Raw genomic sequence first — 17,429 nt, 5'->3', positions numbered from 1 at the left:
GGCAGGAGAATGGCGTGAACCTGGGAGACGGAGCCTGCAGTGAGCTGAGATCGCACCACTGCACTCCAACCTGGGGGACAGTGAGACTCCGTCTCAAAAAAAAAAAAAAAAAAAGTCAAAAAACCCCAACAGATCTCGGTGAGAATGTAGAGAAAAAGGAATACTTACACATTGTTGGTGTGAATGTAAATTAATACAACCTCTATGAAGAATAGTATGGATATTTCTCAAAGAACTAAAAATAGAACTACCATTTGCCGTAGCAATCCCACTACTGGGTATCTACGCAAAGCAAAAGAAATTGTCACATCAAAAAGACATCTGCCCTTATATGCTTATTGCAGCACTATTCACAATAGCAAAGTCATGGAATTAACCTAAATGTCCATAAATTGAGGATTTAATAAAGAAAAAGTGGTATATTTATACTATAGAATATTACTCAGCCATGAAAAGAATGATGTCTCATATTTTTTGCAACAATGTGGATTGAAGTAGAGCCCATTATCTTAAACTAAATAACTCAGAAGCAGAAAGTTGATTGCTGCATGTTCTCACTTATAAGTGGGAACTAAATAATGTGTAAACATAGACATACAGAGAGGTATAATAGACATGAAAGGCTCCACATGTGGTAGGGTAAGAATGGGTGAGTGATGAGAAATTACCTATTGGGTACACTGTTCACTATTTAGGTGATGGAGATACTAAAACCATACTTCATCACTGTGTATTACATGTAACAAAACTGCACTTGTACTCCCTAAACCTAGACAAACAAAAATAAAAAAGATTAATAAAATAAAAAATAATAATTTTCTGGGGGAATATAGTGACAACATTTGATTTTGAGTGAATTTCAAAGAGTAGAAGAGATATTTGAAACAGTGAGGGCAGATAATACTTTTGACAAGTTTTTCTGGTGAAGAAAACAACAATAGATATTAAATAATATAATATTTTATTATTTTAAGATTAGACAAATCACAACATATTTGTAGACTGATAGGAAAGAGCCAATGAAAATGAGAAATCATGATAGAAAGGTGAAATGGTGAACTAATGAAATAAGTCCTTGAGTAAGAGAGAAGGGAGGAATCTGTTAAAGAAATGATGACTTAGTTTTTGATAGTATGGACAGTTCTTCTAGAGTAAGAGAAAGGAAGGCAGTATATATGGAGGCAGTAGATAGTAAATAAGATGATGTGAGCTTGTGTATGGTCTTTTTAATGTCTTCCATTTCCTGGATGAAGCAAGAAACAAGGTTGAAAGGGAAGATGAGAACGAAATATTTAACATTTGAAGAGATGAAAAAAATTAAAAAAATAAACCTCTAGGAGAAAGGTGTGGTAAATAAGCCAAAAAATGTAGGTATTGGCCATGAATGTAAAGTATAATTAGTCTGAGGATTTTTACCTGCTACTTCCAGCTGCATTAAAGCAAATGAAAATTAAGGAGTGAGATATAATCAAAGTTGGCATTTTGTCAAAAGTTTATAATTAAAGAGAGGAAAAATATGGAATTTATATTTATCAGGGGTGATTAACAATTATTGTACTTCCAATTAAAGGTGGGGCATGAAGACCTGGGGGAGAAGAGAGATAGTGAAAAGTTTCCAACATCAATTCGTGGGTCTCAGTAGATCAAAATATTGGAGTTGAGATGCTAGAATGAATGAGATTTTCTGCTCTCTGCTTTGCTTTGTCCCTTTTAGTAAATAAAAATTTCTTTTCTCACTGTATTTTTCTGGTCTTTTTCACCAGTAAAATACCTGGACAACTATTACTGTAATTTATTCACATTTCTATTAGGCATAAGAAAGTCTTCCTGCCATGTAGATTGAAAATTCCTGCTATTTTGGAAAAAGGGGGTGTTGGTCAAAGAATTAGATGTTTAAAACTGAAAATGCTGAGGTGTGGTAGGCAGAGCAATGGTCCCCAAAGTTGTCCACATCCTAATTTCTAGAACCTGTGCATATGTTACCTTACAAAGTAAGGGGAATCAAAGTTACATTGGAATTAAATGGTAATCAGCTGAATTTATAATAGGAAGATTATCCTGGGTTATCTGGGTGACCCTGATGTAATCACATAGGTCCCTGTAAGTGAAAGAGGGAGACAGAGAAGGGGGTCACAATGACTTGAAGGGAGAAAGACTTGATCTGTTCTTACTAGCTTTTAAGATTCGTGAGGAAGGCCGTAAGTTAAGGGAAGCAGATGACGTCTAGCAGTTTGAAAGTGCAACAGATTCTTTCTTAGAGCTTCCAAAAGAAATGCAACCCTACTGACACCTGGATTTATGCTCAGTGAATTCCACTTTTATCTGTCAGAACTGTAAGGCCATATCTATGAATTGTTTAAGCCTCTCCATGTGTGGTAATTTGTTGTAGCAGCAATAGGAAACTAATACAGGAGGAATTGCAAGAATTTGTGAGGATAAGATTTAGGGTGCAAACATGGCAGTGAGAAGTTCAAATATGGGCAAAGGAAAAGTCCTTTGAGGAAAGGAGTACAAAAACCATCAGGCCAGGAGTGGAAGGATATTAACATTTATGTAGAAAGGTGATATGGTTTGGCTGTGTCCCCACCCAAATCTCATCTTGAATTGTAGTTCCCATAATCCCCATGTGTGGTGACAGGGATCCAGTGGGAGGTAATTGAATCATGGGAGTGTTTTCCTCCATGCTATTCTGGTGGTAGTAAGTTCTCATGAGATCTGATGGTTTTTAAGGGGCTTCTGCCTTGGTTCATCTTGCATTGTTCTCCTTCCTGCCATCATGTGAAGAAGGACATGTTTGCTTCCCCTTCTGCCATGATTGCAAGTTTCTTGAGGCCTCCCCAGCCATGCTGAATTGTGAGTCAATTAAACCTCTTTTCTTTATAAATTACCCAGTCTCTGGTATGTCTTTATTAGTAGCATGAGAACAAATGAGTAAAAAAAAGACTTTGAATCAGCACAGGATAGGTAGAGTTAGAGTGACTTTTAAGAAGTTCTCTGATATAGACCTATCCCTCTGTTCACACCTGGTCTCTTTGTGTGAAGAAATGAGATAACTCTTGCCAACATCTCAGCTACTGATCTCCCTAGGCCATTCTTATAGTATTGCTGATAGTTTAGATTTTTTTAATTCCTTCACCAATAGAAATTTCAAGTACACCACCAATACACCAGAAATGTGATTGAATGTGAAACTTTTTCAGTAGCATGTATTATGCTATCTTTTCTATTTCTTTATCTTTTTACTAACAGGCCTTGGTTTTAGGGACTGAATAGCTTAGTTCTACCACCTGTTTGTGAATAAAGCCATACTCTTATTTAGTTTTGTTGTCGTTGTCTTGAAACATGGTCTTGCTGCTGCCCATACTGAAGTGCAGTGGTGCAATCACGGCTCATGCAGCCTCAACCTGCTGGGCTTGAGTGATCATACCTTCTTAGATTCTGCAGTAGCTGGAACTCCAGGTGCAAGCCACAATGCATGACTATTTTTAAAAAATTTTGTGTAAACACAGGGTTTTGCTACATTGCACAAGCTGGCCTCCAACTCCTGGGCTCAAGTAATCCTCCAGCGTTGGCCTCCCAAAGTGCTGGAATTATAAGCTTGAATCACTGTGCCCAGCCCTACTCAATATTTAAGCCTCATTTTACAGTTTATAAAGGGGGATAGAGAAACTATTAAAATAAATATATAGTTATAGAATAATGAAGTCCCTCTGGCAGCTTGTGATTATGTAGATCATCGTTGCAATACGAAGTTCATGGACAGGATTCCAGGAAAAGCATCTGATAAGGCACAGTTATAATGCTCCTTCCACCTCCGCATTTCCAAAAGGAAGCTTGTTACTGACTGAAGGGAAAATAAGTTTTAATATTTCTTATATATCTAGAATTAATGAAAACAGTTTGGTGTAAGCCCTCCATATATTTGAGAATTTTTCAAGAATACTGCAAGCATGCTGTGTAAAGAACATTTTCAGGTGATTGATAGATGAAGATATTTTTATTGTTGCAAGATTGTTCAAACATATTGTATGCTATGGTTAAAAATTCAAACTATGGTTGTAGGTTTCAACATAATAACAAGCAATTCAATAACATCTCTGTTTTCAAAGCTAACCAGCATTAAAAATGAAATTATCCGTTGTTTCTGAATTGCTTTGTGCTTTGCTTTGTGCATTTTAGTAAATTAAAATTTCTTTTCGCACCTTCAGAATTTTTCAGGCTTCTTTCACTATTAAAATACCTGGACAATTATTACTGTAATTTATTCACATTTCTATTATGCATAAGAAAGTCATCCTGCCATGTACATAGGAAATTACTGTTATTTGTAGTTTTTTATTTTTTAAAATATATTTTAAACTGACAAAAATTATATAAATTTATTGTATACAACAGGCTGTTTTGAAATGTGTACACACTGTGAAATGGCTAAATTGAGCTAATTAACATATATATTGCCTCACAGACATTTCTGGGGTGAAAAATCCTTCAAATCGGCTCTATTATAAACTTTCAAGCATACAGTACATTACATTGTTATTAACTATAATCACTGTGCTGCATAATAGATCTCTTGAACTGATTCCTTTACTCTAATTGAAATTGTGTATTCTTCCACCAACATCTCCCCAGATCCCACCCCTCAGTCCCTGCTAACCACCATTCTACTCTCTACTTCTATGAGATCAACATTTTTACACTGCACCTATAAGTGAGATAATGTGGTATTTGTTTTTCAGTACTTTGGCTTATTTCACCAGAAGAGGATATCTAGCATTACACAGCTAACATTTCAATTAATTTATTTAAAGATAAAATTCTTTAGATAATACACCAAAATTTTGAAAGAGTTCCAAGTGGTGCCAAAGTAGCATTGAAGGTTGAAACTAAATTCTCTAAATTTGATTTTAAAATATTCAAGTTGGTTAAGAGAAGATCCTCTCTTAATGAAATATGAGTATTCAGCATTTTGACTGAAGGAAGCCTGGTACATTATCACTTAAATGATACCCATTAATTGATGTGAAGAAACAGCTAATATTTTGGGTAAATGGAATGAAATGAGACACCTATGATTAAAAAAAAAGGCTTTGTAAACTTTTAAATGCTTTTTCATTTAAAAATTTTTGCTGTGCAGAAGCTCTTTAGTTTAATTAGATCCCATTTGTCAATTTTGGCTTTTGGTGTTTTATCAAAAGCTCATTATGAGATTCATAAGAACTAAGGAAAAGTGATTTTGTCTGTATTTGAGCTAGATCTCAACAGGAGCAGCATAACTTTTGGAACTTGATAAAGAGATATTCAATGTGAATAAACACCAAAAAAAAAAAAAAAAAGGAAAAAAGTTGCCAGACCTTATGGTTTACTTCTGTCTGCTAAATCTCCTCTACTAAAATCTTAATGAACTTGTATTTCATAAAAGCAAAAAAAAAAAAACAAAAAAAACAATAAATTTCTCAGTTATCAATCAATTTTGAAGTAACATCTTCATTTAATTATGTTATGTGCATATAAAATAAAATAATGAGTGCTGGAGACTCAATGCTGCTACCATTTCAAAAGAAATCTGTCAGGCCTAAACTGAAGGTTTCAACAAGAATTTCCCTAAATGTTTCTGTCTGAAGAATACAATACCTGAAAGAAAGAGATTTCTAGTAAATAATTTATGTGCTCATAAATATTTTAAAAAATCAATGTTAAAATTCAAATTACAAAGAAAATATGTTATACGGATTAACAGAGAAGAGAATCAATCAGTGAAAAGTTCATATTAGTCACTTTAATAACGAAGTACAAAAAAATAAGGTAATGACAAAAAACTGACTTGTGTTAAAGAGGATGACTTGAAGGAATAGCAATTATTAAATATCTGATTACATATTTTATCAGTTAAAATATGTTTCTTTTTTATTTGTGCTTGTTATAAGAAGCAGGTGGGGGTAATAGTCGCCAGCACGAGCTAGGAGCCTGGAAGAGGGCGCGGTAGGTTAGGAAGGTCAGGTCCAGGAACTCTAGCTACTTGCCACTCAAGAAATGTCCTCCCTTTCAGAATATGCTTTGCGCATGTCTTGTCTCAGGGCTCGGCTATTTTGTCAAGTCACCAGGCCTACTGATTCCAAGGCTATGAAAGTGGTGAAACTATTTAGTGAACCTCCCATGGCCAAGAAAAAGGAAACTTATGACTGATACCCAGATCACAATACTTACACTGCACTCACGGGGACACTCCTATTTCTTGGACTCTACAGAGATAAGCATCAAGATTTTAAAGATGAGCAAAAACGACTAATAAAGCTTCATGGAAAGAGGAAACCAAAGAAACGAGAAGGGAAAAGAGCAGCACAAAAGAAATAGTGTTGGTTCCTCAAGAGGGAGAATTTCTTCCTCAGTGGCAGAGAGAAGAAAGTGCATTTATTGCCTTTCCACATATTAGAGGAATGTCATCTTCCGAAAAGAAGGTTATTTGGAGGAACACAATCATCTCCTAGTTGAAATCTGTTCCAGTTCAATTGTGACAGGTTTGTTGAACACATTCTAACTGTGCAAAACTCTTTTGGTCTTGGCCATGTAATGTGAGGTTTACCTAATTCTCTAATGAAGTGAATACATAAGCTAATGTTTAATGATTTGTTTGGGGCGGTGTGGGATGGTGGAGCAATGGAGGGGAAACCTCATTAAGGGAGCGTCCTATAGTGTCCTCATTTCTCGCTTCTTGCTTACTTACTCACCCAGCCCTAAACTTCTTTAATCTAGGACCCTGCAGCCACTGTCTCCACCACCAAGCTCACAAATTTTCTGTGCCTCTTCACCTACTCCTTTGAGAAATCTATTAAGATGAATTTGCAGGGTAAATATCTTTTAAAATACTTCCCTTACCTAGAAAGGAAATATTGAATACCTGCTCTATACAAGATACTGGGGACCTGGTAATACAAGTGCTTAGCAAGAGAAATACTCCCTACCTCATGTAAGTTTCAGTCTTGTGGGAGGAACTAATATTACATAATTACATACAATTGTATTACATGCTACAAAGGAAAAAGCCAGACTTCTGTAAGAGTGTGGGTGGTTGGGGCCAGGCGCCGTGGCTAACGCCTGTAAACCCAGCAATCTGGGAGACCGAGGCAGGTGGATCACGAGGTCTGGAGATCGAGATCATTCTGGCTAACGCAGTGAAACCCTGTCTCTACTAAAAATACAAATAATAATAATAATAATAATAATAATAATAATAATAATAATAAGTCAGGCGTGGTGGTGGGCGCCTTTAGTCCCAGCTACTCGGGAGGCTGAGGCAGGAGAATGGCTTGAACCTGGGAGGCAGAGCTTGCAGTGAGCCGAGATTGCTCCACTGCATTCCAGCCTGTGCAACACAGCGAGACTCCGTCTCAAAAAAAAAAGTCCAAACCACATTAGGGAATTTAAAAAAACCTCCCTAAAGAAATGATATGTAGGGGCTGGGCACGGTGGCTCATGCCCTGTAATCCCAGCACTTTGGGAGGCCGAGGCGGGCAGATCACCTGAGGTCAGGAATTCGAGGCCAGCCTGACCAACATGGAGAAACCCCAACTCTACTAAAAACACAAAAAATTATCCGGGCATGGTGGTGCATGCCTGTAATCCCAGCTACCCGGAAGGCTGAGGCAGGAGAATCGCTTGAACCCGGGAGGTGGAGGTTGTGGTATGCTGAGATCACGATAAATAAGACGTAGTCAGAAGAAAAATGGTTAGAAAGGTGTTTGAGGCAAGAGAGTACCATTTGCATAGCCCTAAGATATGAAGAAATTGTCTGTTCAAGGAACACTGACTTGTTCATGGTTGGCCATAAGAAAATAGAGGCCTGATCATGAAGGGCTTTGCAAATTCTGTGAAAAAGCTTGAACATAACCAGAGGTTATTTCTGTGAGAGATGACTGTTGTATAGATTTGAGTAGCTAGCTGCTGGTTTTATTGTATTCTAGCAATGAGTTTCCAAAGAAATTGCGAGGGCTTCTCCGATTTTTTTCCCCAAGAGTTGTTCTGAATCTTTAGCATGTCCAGTAAAACTTTTTTAGTATATCGGCTGCCGAAGCAAGCACAATTTTTAATACTTTTTATTACTGTGGTAAAAACATAGAATTACCTTAACTATTTTTAAGTGTGCAATACAATAGTGTCAACTATATGCATGTTATTGCACTAAAGTACTTCTAACCCCTGTTTCTACCTCTCAGGTAAAGAGAACACAGTGCATAGGCAGGAGTATGTATAGCAATACTCCAGCCACAGTTTTCTTTCTCTGTAACACTGAATGATTCCTGAACTAGAAAAAATCCCAGTACATATGTTTAAACGAATGATCCTTTTAAAGATACCTAATCCAGATGGTATGGCTAAGGCCTATTTTATAGCCTGTTAAAAAAATACTAAACTAAAATTGGGTGGTTTGTATCTGATAGAAGTGAATTCCAGCAGAAGGCTGAGAATTCATTCTTTAAGAATTCTTTACTGAGCACCTGCCATGTGCCTGACACATAATAGTTGTAGAGGATACAGAGACAAATAGACTCAGTCCCTAAGATTGTGTAAATGAGCATGTGTGTGTTACAAAGTATTGGCAAGATCTCAGAAATTTGCTTAGACAGGTGCAGATGCACTGTTACTCTTGGTCAATGCAGCCGAGCCAGGTGTGTGTGGATGATTACCCCAGGAGATTGGGCTGAGAAACAGGCTCTCAGCCTGAACCCAGTGTAGCTAAGTAGATGTTTGAATTATGTGATCTCAAATTACTGGAAAAGATCTGAATGTAAGAAGAACTTAGGACAATTAGCATGATATTTTAAAGAGAATTACTGCAATAAATACTAATAGCAGACCTGAGTCAGAAAAGAAGTAAGGAATCAATGTATTGGTTTGCTGATGGAAGAGCTTCAATGAGATCTCAGACTCTGACCTTGCAATGAGCCTTGGCAATAGTTGACACGGAGGTTTGTGGATAATGCAGCAGTAGATTAGTGCACCACTGCTCCAGGCTGAAAATCAGAAAGGAAAGCTAAAATTTATTTGTACATAAGCTATACATTCAAACCAACTGATAAAGCAAGTTGTGTGACTCAAAACAGCCTGTACTGAACTATGATGGACCAGCTGGAAGCTATTAATAGAAGAAAAGGAAAATTTAACTCTTGACAGCAGAGAAGTCAAGAAATTTCAGGACACCAGTGAACAAAGGTTAAGATGAAGACTAAATGCAATCAGAAAAAAATATTTAACTCAAAGCTTGGACTAGCTAATTTGTTTAATTGGATTTCTCTGGTTTGTTTAATTGGATTTCTCTGGTCAAAACTTAAAAGTATTGGTACTTTCTAATTGGGTTCATTGTGCATAGACCATTTTGCCCTCAATTTCAGCACTGTATAGTAAAAAGATTGGGTTTTATATTCAAAAGTCATGGGTTTGTGACATAGTGTACTTACTGATTATGTGACTTTGAGTCACTTACCTTCTCTGAGCCTCTTTCCTTCTCTATAAAATCATAATACTTCATTAGATTAATGAAATATTAAGGTGTTTGTGAAACGGAATCTAAATTATAAAAGGTTAAACACATCTGCTAAAAATATAAAGTTCCCCGCATTTACAAGCAGCATGATAGATTCAGGAAGAAGAGGCAGACGAGAGATACCATCTTATTGTTTCTGTAATTATGGACCCCAGAAGTTTATTTTTCTAAGCACCGTATATGTGTGTGTGTTTCAAAATAAACATGAGGCATCATGTATTTAAACATATATAATCATAATGCTTTATTTAAAAATCATCTTCCAAGAAAGAATAAATCAAAATTTGAAATTCAAAAAAAGAAGCAGGTGGGCAGTTTTCAGTAAATAACAGAGATTAATAGAAAAATGTATTTGAAATTATATTAGACTTTTCTTAGAAAGAAATTAGATAGCAGATAGTTGTATTCCTGTAAGATAACAACAGATAAAATATAATCAATTTGATGAAGCGTGACATTAGCTTGACTATAATATACATATCACCTAGAATATTTATATTTCTAACAATACATCTAAAATGTATAGTTTCCAGAAACCTTATGTTTCTCTGGAACCTTAATAAAATCTTTTGAAATTATGGGCATGGCATGTTGATTTAACTGTGACACTTCTTAACAATATATATCTTTAGGACAATGACTGATTCGACTGTTTCCCCCTAGTATCAGGTACTATAATTGGTTCCTTCCATAATCAATGATTAGTAAACATTCGTTGAATCAAGTAGAAAATATTCAGTACTTTCTAGTTAATCTGTTGAAGTTCTAAGAAGAGAAATTTCTTGCTACTACCAAGAGTTTCCGGAGTTCTATGTAGTTTTAATGAGTTACTAAAAGCGATATAACTGTATAATTTTTCTCACTCTTCATTTAATACTAAAAAAGTAATTTTCATGTAATGAAAAAGGAGTATATAACAGTGAATTTAGTCTATTACTCAATTCTTATGCAAATAACCTAATCTCATTGTATATATCCTTCCAATACATTTTCACATTCACTAAGCATTCTTTCATTTAAAAAACAACTGGATGTATGTTTTACAACGTGATAGTTATTGGGGATACAAGATGAGTAAGCTGTGATAGGCCATTATTAAGAAACTCTGAATAGAAAAGGAAACACTCGCTGAAATAATAAAATACATATTAGGTATAATGATAGAGGTATATACAATGTTCTCTGTGTCATCAAGAATGAGAACCTAGTAATAGCAACTGATACCTACCTAATATTAAATGTGTTCCATGTACTGTGCTAACTTCTTTACAATTATACTCACATTTATGACATACAGTTATTGGGTCAAGAATAGATATATGTGAAATAAACGAGAATCTCAGGACTCTTTCTTATAATGCTAGGAGAGAACAGAATCTCTTTCTTGGCAAACCTTGGTGTACATAGAGTATATCTATTTTGACATGTAAGAGAAAAAGCCTGAGAAGAAAGCCTGTCTGAAGCTGATGCAGCTGAGGGAAATTGGAGTGGATTCACAGACCTGAAGCCACTGAAGTAAGCTAACTGTGAATCTTGCTCTATTTCTAGACTTTCAATTACTTGAACCAATACATTCCCTTTTTAAGTGAGATTGAGCGAGGTTTTCTAAGACTTGTTACTTGAGTGGAAAAGGACAATTGGTTTAAATACCATGATCTTTTCATGTGATTTTCAAAGCCCTCCCAACCTTTACACATTTCTCCTTCCCCTAATAAATTCCAACCCACCTACTAAGATTGAACTCAACTCTAATAACCTATATTAAGCCTTTCATGATCTCTCCAGTCAGAAGTAATTAATTACCTCTTTTCCTTCCATTGTATCTAGTGGCACTGATTTAACTGTCTTGCATTTTAGTTAGCTGTTTTTCATAAGAATTCCCTTACTGGCTTTGTGATTAGAAAGATGAGGTTCAAATGTCAATTTCTCCAGTTATTAGATGGAAGTTCATTAAACTTCTTTGACTTAGAACTTCTTCATATCTGTAAAATAGTGATAATAAAAATTAAATTATAAGATTAAATAGGATGAAATTAGATAACACATATGTTATGGATTGATTTATGTCTTTCACAAAAATATATATTAAAATTCTAACTCCCAATAGCTCAAAATGTGACTTTATTTGGAAGTGGAGTCATTGAAGATGTAATTGGTTAAGAAGAGATCATACTAGAGTAGAGTGGGCCTCTAGTCAAATACGATTGGTGTCATTATAAGGTGACAGACATGCCAGGAAAGAGAGACATGCCAGGAGAACACCATGTGACAATAGAGGCAAAAATGGGAGTTATGCAGTTGTGAGCCAAAGATCAGCAGAGATTGCCTGCAAACCACCAGAAGATAGGATGAGACAAGTAAGGATTTCAGAGGGAGTATGGCCTTTCTAATGTGACAGGAAATTGGTCCCGATCCAGACCCAGAGAGAGAGTTATTGGATTTCACACAAGAAAGAATTCAGGGAGAGTCTGCAGTGCAAAGTAAACGTAAGTTTATTAAAAAAGTAAAGTAGTGAAATTACAGCTACTCCATAGACAGTGTAGAGTGTTCCCAAGAGTAAGAAGACCCACTACCACCTGGATTTTGTACTTTTAGACTTCAGAACTATGAGACAATAAATTTCTGTTATTTTTAGCCACCCAATCTGTGGTGCTTTGCTAAGATAGCCCTATGAAACTAATACAACATGGAACATACTGCTTATTGTTGAGCAAAAAGTTAAACAACAGTGAGTTTATCTGAAAGTTACTAGGTAGGCAATAAATACCAGCTAAATTTTAAAAGATTTTATTGATCTCTATATTGTTCTCAGTACCTAACACCCACACATAAACACACATGCATACACACACATTTATTATATAGTATTTATATATATACTCTATTCATATAAATATACACTAAATATACTATATATATTTGTGCAACGTATATTTATTTTCTTATTTATCTGTATAACAGTTTTTCAATGTATATTAAGATCAACATTGTCCTTTCAGGTCAAGGCTGCATGAACTTCTCTCCCCACCTCTTCTCTTTCTGATACATTGATACTCATGGTCTACCAGTCTTCCATAAGAATAGCAGCATGACAGCAATGACATCTATTTCTGCATGACTCTACACCCTTTTTATCTTGCCATTTGTAGAAGAAAGTTGGCATCATTGAACATTACCAGGATTTATTTTATAAATGGGCCAGCAGCTAACAAATTAAAAAAGACAAATTAAAACCTTAAGTTAGGGCAGTCAATTTAAGTACCACAGGACTCAATGTTCTCATGGCCTAATAGATTGTAATTATTTCATTTTGTTAATTGTTGGAAGTGTATGAATTGTGGAAGAACATTTTAAATTGTATTAAATCATATTTAAAGTGTGCTGTGCATTTAGCCTGCATATAGTATAATTTATTTTGAATGTCCAGTATTAAAGAAAATCTTTTAAAGAAGACTGATAATAGAACTATGTCCTTCCTTTGAACTCAGGCCCAGATTCATACTGGACCATACACCATTAAATTTCATGAGTCTCAAGCCTTTGGACTCAAACTAAAACTATACCATTGGCTCTGTTGGGTCTCCAGCTTTCCAACTGTAGAACATGGGATTTCTGAGCCTCCATAACCACAAAATCCAACCCCTTATAGTAAATATATTTGTATATATGTATCCTATTGGTTTTGTTTCTCTGGGAAACCCAAACTCACATACACTATATGAATATTATTTATGAAATTCCTTTCTTGCCTCAGTTTCCTCAAATGGAAAGCCTTTGATCTGAATTACTTAAGCATGTTAAGCTGTATCCACTAGTGAATTCAGGTATATATTCTGGATATGAGGAAATGTGAATTCTGAGTACTCTATAAATTCTGGCACCTAAAGTTATATAAATCATATACACTGGAGTCCTAAACTGTGCACCAAACCATTTATATATGGCCATCTCAAGCTGTAACCACTGATATAACAAACCATATATTGCACAGCAGCAACTAGAGCCTTGAACACTGTATGCATAGTTTAAAGAGGTACATTTTGCCTGCTTTGAAGTAATGTCTGAAGTTGTATACACTGAAAGCATGTAATCTGAAATCTTGCACGTTGAACACGTTGCCATCTCAGGCTCTACCTTGAAATATTATTAGCCTTGTTTATTATTTTTTTTTAAACACTAGCATCTAAAGCTATGTAGACAGAGCTTTCAATCTTTATTAATTTTTTTCCCTTTCACCCAGAGGCGTAGTTTTAAGGGCCTATATTTAGGCATACTCACATGTGTAGGTCAACAGTCTGGATTTTATTTCATTACTGACTTTTAAACATCTGCAATTTTCCATGGTTTATTAGCTTAGTTGGGTAGTGTCTGATGTTAATGTGATCAACGTTGTGCATTCCATGTCACTATGAAAATGATTTCTGGATCTTCTTCCTTGTGTTTTTTTTCCTTCCTTTCTCTCATAATTGTATCTATTCAGACAACATGCCCAGGTACTAAAAAGGAATCTGGCAAAAAATATGACTATGTATACAGAAATTAACAGGACTACTGCTAAAAATCTATAAAGAGTAATCAAATTTCCCATTTCAGTTCAGTTCAGAAAGCCTACAATGAGAACTGGGTGATGTGCTATCAAACGACACAAAAATTAATGGTGTCCAAGTTATCCAAAATTTGCTTGTCAGACAAACATCTATAAAGAAGGCCATAATACCAGTTAGACTATTACAAGTACTATAGTGACTTATTAAAACCAGTTGCTTAAGATCATTTAGATTAAAGCTATAAATATTTTGGGGGATGAGTAAAGTAGCACGTAGATAAGCGCCCTTTGACAGGTCTTTGAGGATGCTGGGGACCTGGATAGGAAGTGGTATATCAGTCAAAGCTCTTGGTCACAAGCCAAATTACTTCCTAGAGTTTACAAATTTAGCAAGTCTTGATAGGATGTACTTATACTAATTAATTAATCAGTCTATTTGTCAATTAATTATTTATTACTTTTGCTAGTCTAGCAATCTTAGAAGGGGTATTTAGATGTAGGACAGGGAAAACAATGGCAAATGACCATTGACACACAAAGTATTAAGCCATAGGCTTTGAATAACTTTAAAAAGGAGACTATCAATACAGTTTTTGTAAAATTCAAATTTCAGTGAAATCTCATGTATAACTTTAAAAAGAATCATAAGATAATAACTTGTATATTTATGTGACCCTAGAGTTTTCTGCTCATTTGTATATTTAAAGATAAACTACATAGGGTTTTCTAAAAATAAGGTTCTCTAGTCTTTAAAATGAAAACGCAAGAAATACTAAGTTTCTTAGTACTATTTTTCTGAAGCTGTGTGGCACACTAAAAAGATCTGTGTGTGAAGTTCTACAAACACTCCCTACCCTACAAGAAATAACTGACATTGAATCTGAAGAACTCATATTCACAGTTTCACAAATCGTGTAAGAATAGTCCTTGGGGAAACACTAGATCTTCGTTGAATAATTCTGATAACTTGAATTTCAATCAGATATCAATTTCCTGCCAAGGAATTGTCTCTGTTATCTAATATAGTTACTTCCCTGGCAAAACCTATTAGATTTAAAAGGTCGAAATTTTGGATGCTTCTGCTTTTATTTAGTAAGTATTTAAATGGCCTGCTATCTATTGGAACTTATTTTAAAAGTGTACATAGACATTTTACTCCTACAGCTATTAGAGTTACTTTCATAAACATCAGTTTATTTCCTCATAGAGGACATTTGAACTTCTGGATTATAGCACTGTTATATTGACCAGCCAACCTCTGAAGAACTGCTCTTGAAATGTCCCCCCAATAGTGTGTTGGGAAAAAACAACCAATCCAAAAACATCTTTATTAAGGAATTCTGTAGTAAGAAATAACTCTTTTGAGTATTACACATTTCACCTCTCAAATAATTAACACCACATATTATCCTAAAAAGAACAGTACCCTGGACTTTATTATATCCCAGGATTTAGGATTGGAATTTGTGATAACAGATATTAAGTCATAGAAACAGTATCTGTAGATAGAAAAGAATAGGTATGTGAAATGAAAATGTGTAAAGAACAGACAAGCATGATATCCACATAGAGGAAGTCACAGAGAAAATGAATCAAGATAACAGTATTATTGTAAGGCACAGAGATACAAGAAAGGCCTCATCAGCAAATATAATCTGTAAAGATTAAGAATTTTAATTTTCTTCAACAGTAAATAGCACTGTCACATTCCAGAAGACAGTGAACGACCTTGGTAACCATGCAGTGTCCATGTGAAAAGAAGGAAGTAGTGAAATTAGTTGTGAGGTGAAGCTGTGAGGGTAGACAAACAGGTGGATAAAAAATTTTGAGCACAACCTATAATTATATACTATGATAAAAATGAAGAGTCATTATAAATGCTTTGCAAAGACTGGCCTGATAAAATGAAGATTGTTCTAATACCTGAGCAGAAGTTAGATTAAACTAGAATTAGCTAATTTTTCAGTTTGGTTGGGAGAGGCCTACAGTTGACTTTTTTAATGAAAGAATTGGGAGAATGAATATTTTAGCATACATTACTTCTGAGCTGAACCTTAAGAAAAAAACAGAATAGCAGTGTCAAGAGGTTACAGTATCTCTGGAGTACATTTAGGTTGCTATTTCTTCCAGTAACGTCCTCAGCTACAGTTCACCCAATCAACCCTCACAGTGTTGTCCATAGAACTACAGAGAAATACTTCGGGAAACTATTAATGACCATGGAAGCAGGCAGGACTCATTTAAGAGGCAAAATCAACATAATTTGGTAAATTAGAGAAAAATAAGTAAATTAGTAAGCATAGAGGATGAGAGTGTGGTGGTGAGATTTATGTTACTGTAGACAATATTAAGGAAACAGTTGTTTTGTATATACAAATGGTGAGTTTATAGTCACCATATACTTTCAAAGTACTTATTTTATATGTTTCTTAAGTACACATTTTGCTTTTGCTATTGATTCATTGTTCTATTTGATTTTTTTGCTATGATTTCTAATGACAGTTGGAAATAAAGTACTGTGCATAGTGGAAAATGTGTGTGATTACAAAACAGTCAAGGACCCCAGGTCCAGTTACAGCTCCCAAATTAATCCTCTGAAACTTTAGCCAAGGCACTTTCCCTCTCTTTGCCCAAATTTGCCATTTATTGAAATTAGGTATGACATTTGGTGGTCACTTAACATATGCAAATGAGTAATGGCACTTTTGAGCCTCATAAGATTGTAAGCAGATTTTTACTATACGGGTTTATTTGTGCTACATTTCCATTAAAGCTCCCTTTCCTCAGTATCCTTCCAAGTTTTGCTCATGTGAGCTTCTCAGTGAGGACTTCCCTGAGCAATTCTGCTGAAAATTTGTTCCTACTCCTCTCCACCCTCATCCTTCCTCAGTCTTGCCTTTTCTCCACACTTCTTACACATGATGTAACTTACATACATACTTTATACGTTTGTACAACACAGAATATTACATGAGTGATATACCTGGAATTATGCAAAAGGAATGCGGCCTGTCATGATTTGAAGATTAGCCACAATGACAAATTAAACTCAGACTAAAAATACTTTTTTTAGAGTGTATTGTTAAACTAGCAATATAAAAGATAGCCATATGCAGGAGAATAAGTCATTGACTTCTTACCTCCTTCCAGTGACATAAATGGAATTCAGTTCATCCTGGTGGCATATAAAGAATAAGAAATCTAAAAGTCAGAATAGCCACGAACTGGGGCTTGTCTATATACACAAGTGATCCTGAAGGACTTCTCATAAAAAAGACATGAACTAACTTAGAAAAAAAAAAAGGATGTAAGATATTTTGAAAAGAGATAGTATTGGGCCTG

The 17,429-nt window shown here is 35.2% G+C and overlaps 1 pseudogene; it reads left to right on the top strand.

Moving 5' to 3' along the window:
• The first annotated feature begins 5,988 nt into the window (after positions 1-5,988).
• Positions 5,989-6,385, top strand: LOC129480694 (small ribosomal subunit protein mS33-like; annotated as a pseudogene).
• The last annotated feature ends 11,044 nt before the right edge of the window (positions 6,386-17,429 follow it).

The sequence above is a fragment of the Symphalangus syndactylus genome, chromosome 4, assembly GCF_028878055.3.
Source record: "Symphalangus syndactylus isolate Jambi chromosome 4, NHGRI_mSymSyn1-v2.1_pri, whole genome shotgun sequence".
Classification (NCBI taxonomy): domain Eukaryota; kingdom Metazoa; phylum Chordata; class Mammalia; order Primates; family Hylobatidae; genus Symphalangus; species Symphalangus syndactylus.
The sequence above is the reverse complement of the archived record's forward strand: the minus strand, read 5'-3'. Positions and strand labels throughout refer to the sequence as shown.